This window comes from Mya arenaria, chromosome 3, assembly GCF_026914265.1.
Source record: "Mya arenaria isolate MELC-2E11 chromosome 3, ASM2691426v1".
NCBI classification, from domain to species: Eukaryota; Metazoa; Mollusca; class Bivalvia; order Myida; family Myidae; genus Mya; species Mya arenaria.
Window position 1 is genome coordinate 23,613,838 of NC_069124.1, and position 9,784 is coordinate 23,623,621.

The window sequence follows — 9,784 nt, forward strand, 5'->3', positions numbered from 1 at the left end:
CGGGTTAGCCGGGTTAGCTGGGTTAGCCGGCCAAGATTGCAAGATTGTCAAATCGGTGGAAGAAGCATGACAGACAATAGTTTCTCATTCGCACTTTTGGTGGCGTTGCATCAGCCTTACAATCATTACAGTACCACACATATTTATAACAGTTTCGGCAGTAGCCAGCTGGAGGGAAAATGTTCAAAAGCTCATGTCGTTCACAAGGTTCTACGGTAAAGACTCCAGCACAACACAATTGGCATTCCCAACAGAATGTTTTGAAATAATCATTGTACTGTAGTCCAGCAAACCCAACGATGTCAGTATATCGTTTTGCCATAGTAAGTGAAATGTAAATAATACAGTCACTGCTGTGTGTTTTTTATGGTTTGAAATGCTCAAAAAGCAGGTACATTATTAAAGAAAATGCATTCGTAATCTTGGAAACGACATATTGTTTACTTCCGGTTTGCGAGTCACTACGCATTGGTTTTTAGCTTATATTTAGCCTGACAGTTTAACACAAGTTGTATTCTATTTAAATAAAATCGATGTACAAGTTGTATAACTCCTTGAAAGTAAGATAGCCAAATACATCTAAATTGTATAACGCGTATACAGCGTGGTGTACTTCAGACAAAATCTTCACTTCCCAGCAGGTTAGCACCAAGTACGGTGGCCGAGTGGTTAAGGCGTTGGACTTAAGTTCCAATGGACGAAATGTCCGCGTGGGTTCGAACCCCACCCGTACTAGATTTTGTTGCATTAGGAGTCCTATTGTACGCAGTTTCCCATTCGACATGCGTATTAAATAAACGACGAACCAACCGGCTGATTAATAATGTAGTCTCTAAAAAGTACCCAAGTTACAACAATACTGCATTGTAACAACATGCATTCGTCAACTTCAGAAACCAATGAAATTTGAGCTAACTAGCGTATTGCGGCTGTCTACAGCATAACTGTGTGAATCTGAAAGGGTAGTGTTTGAGTGATTAACACAGTTCACCTTTCCATGTAAATGAAATAAACAGAAAGCAAAAATACAAATAATTGTTTACATTTTATTCATAAATTTGATATTTTCCAATAACAACAGTTCTGCAAAAATAGCATTTACTAGTTTTGATAGAACATGCATGACAAGTCAAATGGCCACATGGCGTAAACACAATACATTTCTTGTCCGTAACACAAATTTGACAAAAAAAAATTCATTGTTTAGTAAATGCAACTCCTTTTGGATGCTTGTCTCTCTGCTAAGATGATTACAAAGAAGATCTCCTAGCGTTGATACTTTTCGAAATATCTTGGATACCGATCGGATTTCGGATAAAATGTCAATAGCCTTCTCCCTGCCACAATGTTCTGATATTGTGTTCAACTCAGTTCTGTAGTTTTTTAAGTCACGTTTCATTTTTCTTGCCAGTTGTATCACCTCTCCAGATCTAATTTCTGGTTGGCTCATCTTGCTAGGAGTTTTTTTTGATGAAACTATTTTGTGAAGTGATTTTACAATTTTACGAATTAGTTGCGAAAGTTTTCTCAAGACGCCAGATAGGTGTGTGCTGTTGTTAACTACGATAGTCTTCATGTGCAACAATTGTGTTTGACTGTGTTGCATATGATCTGCCAACTGTTTTACCGAGTTTAAAGTTGCGTCTGACATGGTTGACATCAACTGAATAAATGAATAAATGAATGATACTCGAGTTATAAGAGCTAACAATTATAATGCAATTTTTTGTTATGTAATGTGGTCACTCCCGGTTTTTCATCCAGACTTGTGACTGGCATTGGTCAGGTTACCCACCGCATCAGCGAGATCGGAAAATGGTAACTCTGAGCTAGAAACCTATTTTCCTAGTGTTATACACTACGCAAAATCAGCACCCATTAAAGGCCTCCCAGGCGACCTTCTACAATTAGTTACACCTGTAATGTAGAGTGCTGGACTACTCGGGTGTAACAAACGGGGTATTGCTGACTCGTTGTAGGCACAACGCCGAACTAGTGATCTCAGATACAAGAAGGCCTGTACTGGGGGAAGAATCGAGTGCCTCAGCAGCATAGTCCGATCAAAGAAGGAAATCCTACAATTAGATACACCTGTAATGTAAAGTGCTGGACTACTCGGGTGTAACAGACGGGGTATTGCTGACTCGTTGTAGGCACAACGCTGAACTAGTGATCTCAGATACAAGAAGGCCTGTACTGGGGCAAGAATCGAGTGCCTCAGCCGCATAGCCGATCAAAGAAGGAAATTCTGCGATCAACTTCAAGTACCCTTAACCATAAGTTAGGCTTGAAAACTCTGTAGACTTATTTCTCTTATGAACTAAGAGAAGGCTACAGAGTTCACTTTCAAACACACCTCTTAAGCACATAGACGCATATATGCTCGCTTTACTTGCAGGTAGGAAATGCTAACTATGATTTGAGAAAGCATTTCCTTTTATGTATCGCACCTTATGAGCAAAGAAGCGATTGAATTTTGAATTTTGAAAAACTGAGGCAGCGCTAAAGGCAACTACTCGAAAGGGCACAATTAGGAATAAGCATCCGATTGCTTGTGTTTTCCCCTCTCTTTGTAAAGACTGTGTGCTGTGTCGGACCACAGCGATACATCGAGGTTGCCACTCCCTATTTTTCATTGCCTGTAGCGCGACATGATGACCATGAGCGGTTCCTAGTATTGGCACTGTACATCACCTTACACCAATACTAAGCTGGTCTAACGACACCTCCATACTCATGGTAGCCTCTCAAATTTTACTTTTGCCAAAATGTTCTTGCGAAGTTGACAAAATCATTGCATTGCATCCAAGACCGTAGCATATTGAGCAATGAGAAACAAATCTCGTCGAAGCTATACATGCTACCAGACGCAAATAACAAATCACTTGCCAAAATCGGTTTTGAATTGTATATGAGCTAATGGCTATCACAGAGAATGATCGTATTCGTCAGGCGATGTCAAAGTGATCGAAAACATGAGTTGGCCAGACTCAAAAGCGAAAAATTATGAGGTATCGCGACATACGGTTCTCATGTTCAAACCGGAAGGTAAAAAAAACATCTCAGATATTTTCTCTGTATCTCTGATGCACCAAGTTCATAGTGCGAGGAGAAATCTGAGAAGTTCAAACCCAATTTGGGCTCCCAGCAGACTAACAGCACTTCTGTGCTAAGAGCTTTCTACTGGAATGACGAATATTGAAAAATGTGGAGATTATATACCCGATGGCCAAAATTAATGCGCATCGCATTATAATTGTGATTAAATAGTTAGGACTATTTTTAACCGCTTTTATTTATACGCTCATATGAAGTAGTTCCAGAGTTATCACTTGATTCCGCATTATTTTTGTACAAATGGCTCGAGATTTGGAAATCTGTGAATGAAGTAGTTTTTCTATGAAGATTATGTGAAATCAGTTTCAGCAAAATATCATTTTTTTCAAGTTTCATGGACTTGGTGGAATTTGAACATTTTGAAGATATCATTTTTTTTCATGAAATCTTGTGTGAACGCCAGTTTCAGTAAGATATCAATTTTTCATGTTTCATGGACTTGGGGCTTTTTTGTGCATATGGCTTATGATTGTGAGATTTGTGAGATTTGCTGCAAATGTTGATTTGTTGAATTTGAACATTTTGAAGATATTATATTTTTTCATGAAATCTTGTGTGAACGCCAGTTTCAGTAAGGTATCAATTGTTCATGTTTCATGGACTTGGGGCTTTTTTTGTGCATATGGCTTACGATTGTGAGATTTGTGAGATTTGCTGCAAATGTTGATTTGTTGAATTTGAACATTATGAAGATTTTATTTTTTTTCATGAAATCTTGTGTGAACGCCAGTTTCAGTAAGATATCAATTTTTCATGTTTCATGGACTTGGGGCTTTTTGTGCATATAGCTTATGATTGTGAGATTTGTGAGATTTGCTGCAAATGTTGATTTGTTGAATTTGAACATTATGAAGATTTTATTTTTTTCATGAAATCTTGTGTGAACGCCAGTTTTAGTAAGATATCAATTTTTCATGTTTCATGGACTTAGCTGCATTTTTTTGTTCATATGGCTTATGATTGTGAGATTTGTAATTTTTTGAGAGATTTGCATGAGTCTATATTTTTTTTGAATAAATTAAGCCTATATTTTTTTTTTGAAATCTTGAGATCTCTCGTTAACTTCTAGATTTTCAACATTATGAAGATTTGATTTTTTTTCATGAAATCTGGTGTGAACGCTAGTTTCAGAGTACAAATGTTGAAGGTTTTGAAATCTGAGTGTTTGAGTGAGTTTTATGAAGCCTATAATTTTTGAAGAATGAAGCCTATAGTTTGTTTTTGAAATCTTGAGATCCCACGTTAACTTCTAGATTTTCAAAATTTTCGATGCATTTTTTTGTTCAGAACATGAAATTGTCATTCAGAGTTCTTGTGATGTGTGATTGTTGATATCATGAAGATTTTAACTTTTTCGTGAAATCTTGTGTGAACGCCAGTTTAAGTAAATTATCAATTTTTCAGGTTTCATGGACTTCGTGCCGCATTATTTTTGTACATATGGCTTATGATCGTCAGATTTAACATGTTTGAAAATAAAAAAAATGATTTTTCTGAAGCTTTTCATACAATCTCATGTATGATTTTTTAAATTTCAACACAGCAGAATTTGTGAATTTGCTGTTCATGTTTTGCATTATTTGTGTACATCTGAGTATTTTTGTTTTGAAAAATGAAAAATGCTGCTGATAAAATGTTGAAATGTTGAATGTTCGTGTGATATGTATTGCGAGCCATTTTTTGAAGAATAACGCCAGTGACTGTTATCTTCAAACATTAAAAGGGAAACCTAATTTTCATCGTAACCCTATTATGTGGTCCTAACCTAGTTTTTTTTTTTATGTCCAACTCCATAAAATGCAAACAAAAATAATTACAGTTTGGATCAACATGTCTCTAAATTTTTTTTAATATTAGTCAAGTAATAACAGAGCCATGTGTATGCAATCCAATGTAAAACTAATGATAAATTAGTTTTTGCTCCCATTTTTACTTTCATTTCTGTGGCAAGACCTTTTAAGTGAATTGAGTCTTTTGGGAGACTTCACAATATTTCTGGCGCTTAATCCCCATATATGGCTTTAAGTTGCCATACAAATTTAAGTCTTCATTACAAAATATACTGTATGTCTCCTCTTTAACCATAAACACACAATGAGAGGACTATTTAAAGCATTACCATGTGTCAGAATTATAGATCTTTCTTTACATTGTATTTGTCTAATTGTATTACCGGTCTCTTTAGCAATATCCTTGTGCCTCTTTGAGTACTTGGCTTGACAGTTTGGTTTTAAAAACATTGTTTTGAATGTTTTATTTGTACACAACAATGGTGATGATGATGATGACACTATGCTTTGCCAAAACCTCAACACATTTTCTTCAAACAAAAAAGGACAAACAAAAAAGGACAGTCATTCAGAATAACTTTTATTACATCATTTGAGGAAATAATCTCATACAATCAACGAAATAAACTTGTATCAGCCATCCGTAAAATCACAAGCCATGTTATGTGTTTGTTAAATTCAACTTAATAAAGAAAATTAATATTGGTTGCAGTAAGCAATGCGCATCACTTCTAATAAACATTCCAACAGACTGAAAAATAAATCAACACAAATGGAAAAACTGTTTGCAAGTCAGCTAGTACTTATTTTATGCCTTATCAGATTGCTATGCAAGCTGGAAGCTTACAAAATGACTCTTAAGTCTGTTGCCTAAGAAGAAACAAGTATGGACATCCTTTTCCTGAGGTCAAGAGAAAGTATCTTGGAGGTCTTGAACTCACAACCTTGAATTTGGGGCTTATCCTCTAGACCACTTTCACCTTTTCACATTTTAAAGAGCCCAGTTTACAATATGGCATTTGGAAGGATGTGCTCTATTAACAGATTTTCTGCAGTCTTAAAAATTGAACTGAACAAAATAGTTCTCCTTTATTTGGTCTGCAGATGCCATCTGTTTCTGTTTTTGAAGTTATCTTCCCTCCATAATATAGGAAAACCACGTAAAGCGTATATAAATCCTTTATCATTTTACCCTTTTAAAATATATGTTCGGATTTATTTAATAATCACGGACAAACAGATGACTTTTATCTTCAACTTCACATCAATATGTAAGTCATCAAATATTTGAGATGACAAGATGTTCCACCGAACGCTTTGTTTCCATCTTGCACTCATTTTTCCAAGGAAGGCGTTGCAGTTGTGTTAAGATGATTGCCATGCATTGCAGGTCAATCCTCATACAATGGCATTTTTGATTACATTTGGATTCCAGTGCCTGAAATAGAAAACAGAAAATACAACAATAATAGGAGTTATATTTTCAGATCAATTATTTTAAAAGCCTGTACAACAACATTAAGTGCAACACCAATTTAAAGCTGTTTTCTCACAGTTTTACTGTTCTGACACCTTTTTTATTTTTGTCTTTAAACGAGCCAATTGGCAATTATTGAGCAAATGTATGGAAACCAATGATATTAGACTGCTGACATAATATCAGATCACAGTCTTTCATATACAAGTTTGAAAATTCCTCCAACTAGTCATATAAGGTCACACATAATAGAACAGATTTCAATTGTTTGGAAAATATTTTTTTGCTATTGCTTTAAGCCATATAATTAATTATATGTGTAAATTTAATTTAATTACTCCTTTGGGCTTTTGAAGAATGACCAAGAAGAACTGTCAATCTGTGAGAGAGCAGCTTTTAGCTCTGGACTGCTGGTTAATTAAAAAATATGAAATGAAATTGTTATCATGTTTAAATTCATCTACTATGTTGATATTTTAATACTGTCAATCCTTGTTGGTTAATTGTACAAACATGCAGGTACTTTTGGGCTTAAACCAATAGGATACTTGACTGTTAAATTATTGTCTGAATTTCGAAAATAGCACAACCATTACCTCATCTGCCTTTTTCCATTAGAACAAGCCGGGAATCAGAGTCAGCTGCACCCCTGGTACCATACTCTTCTCTGAAAATGACAATAAGATTAAAATTTAAATGTCTGCATTTCATTGGCACAGTAAAAATGTCAGCATTTTTCAATGTTTCTGCATCACCACCACTGTTGGATATCAAAGAATTTAGTCTTGAAAGAAATGTGTGCTGGTTTTTGCGTTCAAACTCATTTTGTTAAACCAATAGAATCATGGACCTGGTTTATAGGTCCATGATAGAATGAAGATCTAATTCATTTAGAGAACTATATTAGTGAACAGGGCCGAGGCATTCAATTGTGCCATTACATTAAATTGTTCGATACCAACACTCACGGACATATAAACCATACATCCTTGGTTAAAAGAATGTAAATTTTACCTATAAAAAATTTAAGTTAATGATATGAAATGTATGAGATATATACACTGAGAAAGAAAGTCTAACCTATTATCGATCTAAGTGAAGTCAGATTCAGACTTATTTGTTATTAAAAAAATCAAATAGAGTATTTGCTTTCTTAATTTTTGCCACTGATCACTGGAGCTTCAAAATTGTTATTTACTCTATTAGAATATGTCAAATGAAAGAAGACTTTACCCCACCCACTAAGAATTAATGACATTTCCAATTAGTTTCTCATTAGAGCTCTTTTAAAACTATTTTTATATTTTATTAAAATACAATAAGTAAAAAAATAACACTTACACACAAATAAGTGGTAAAAGTTCGCTCCTCATTCTGTCTTTGGACTAACATATCCCTTGGTTGTTTGAGCATCTTCTTGGTCGGCCATGATGGACTATTTTCTTACGACCCGTATTATATCCGAGGCCATATCTTGATACTAGCCGAGGAGTTCCGATTGGAGCGGTTCCGAGTATTGGCTTTTGTACACCACCTTACACCAATACTAAGTTGGTCTAACGACACCTCCATACTCATGCTAGCCTTTAAATTACTTTTGCCAAATCATTTTGCTGAACGAAAACATTGCCACATATCAACGTTCGGTCGTTCAAGAGGAATGTTTGTGATGAATGAAGTTTTGCACTTCGAAACCAAACTAAGAATGCAATGAACCTAGTAGATTTCACTGGTATTTCACTACGCATCTACATTCTAACACTTTTGACTAACATTTTTTCAAAAAGTGCTTGATCTTGCAATATTGATTTCAATTTTCATTCAAGTTAAACTTTAGACATTGACAAAACAATAGGCTTGCACCTTAAACCGCCGCATAAAGGACAGTGAGAAACGAATCTCGTCGACCCATGCTGGCACGAGCAAACAAATCATTTTGTCAACAGCATTTCGCAAAAATGAAACATTTCAAAATGCAGTGCACATTTTGCTCTTGTTACCAAGCCGGGAGAACAAACTCCGTCGAAGATCAAACTTCTCGGCTCGTTTTGTAACATGTGCACACTATCAAAATGTTTACCATTTACCAAGTTATGCTCCAACCAATATCGTAATCAATATGACAAGACCAAAGCTTAATAAATTTATGAATTGCAAGCAGCATCACTGCTAAAATTTTGTTCAATCACAAATGTTCCTCGGTTTCAACCATGACCAAGTCTGGCTGTTTATCATAAAAAAAATATGGTGAAAAACCGTTTGACTGTGGTTTCAGTGAAAAAATCAACAGACCAAAATGTAACCAATTTTATGAAAAAATGGTTTATCTTTCGTGAACAATACTTTGGATGGCCAAGAAAACAAACAACAGTACTCACAATAGCAAACAAGACCCGCGTTACTGGGGTAAGCAAGACAGCACAAACAAACAAGCAAGCAGATAAATCAGTATTTCTCCATTTGATTTTTATTTTTTGAAATTATTTACTGTATGTTAAAATTTCAATGATCATGTTAGACACGAAATACAAATTTTGGAGAACTACTGATAAAACAAAAAGCAACTGTACAAAGCACATATAATACAAACAGTAATTTAAAACGAACAAGTGTGGATAGGTAACTTTTTTCAAATAAACAATGACATTTCAAATACATCGACGAATTCTGTCTGCTGTCTTCTGTCGGATCCCCTGTGTATGGCATCTCATCTGAAAAAATGAAATGGAACAGTGTAAAAGACGAAACATTCTTACATACAATAGCAAATCAATATGTTTACTCTGGTAAATTTTGGTTTCGTAAATAACATTGGATTTTTTACAAAAATGATAAATGCATAATTTCAGAACAGATTTAGCAATCTCTCAGTTTTGATTTACAAATGACAGAACAGTACACTAATTTTTGACTTTGGATTTACACCATAGCGCATTCGCTTTTTAACTATATAACTACCAAAGCGCATTTGCGTTTAAGCGATGTAGTTTTTTCACACTGAGTACCCCCCTTATGAAACTTGTTTTTTACATTGATTTTAGAACGATTTAGTTGAATCACAAAATTAAGCACCACAAGGTGACGATGTACAAATATTTTAGGGTGACGAGGTTCTGGCTAGCTCGCCCAGCCAAACTAAAAATTTGAAGGTTAGTTTATAAAACTTAGTTTGGCTGGGCGAGCTAGCCAGAACCTCGTCACCCTAAAAATATTTGTACATCGTCACCTGGTTTGCTTAATTGTGTGAGTCGATTTGTCATTCATCATTTGATTTTACAAATAAAAGAGTAAAATGTATGATAAATGCTTAGCATCTTCAAATAATTTGACATTAATCTTTTGGTTTGACAAAAAATAAGAGTGAAATTATGATAAACTGCTTAACATCTGTAAATAATTT

At 34.9% G+C, this 9,784-nt stretch overlaps 1 non-coding gene across 1 annotated transcript; it reads left to right on the forward strand.

Moving 5' to 3' along the window:
* The first annotated feature begins 651 nt into the window (after window positions 1–651).
* Trnal-uaa (transfer RNA leucine (anticodon UAA)) lies at window positions 652–735 on the forward strand. Its single transcript has one exon. It is a non-coding gene; the product is annotated as a tRNA-Leu (tRNA).
* Window positions 736–9,784: the final 9,049 nt, after the last annotated feature.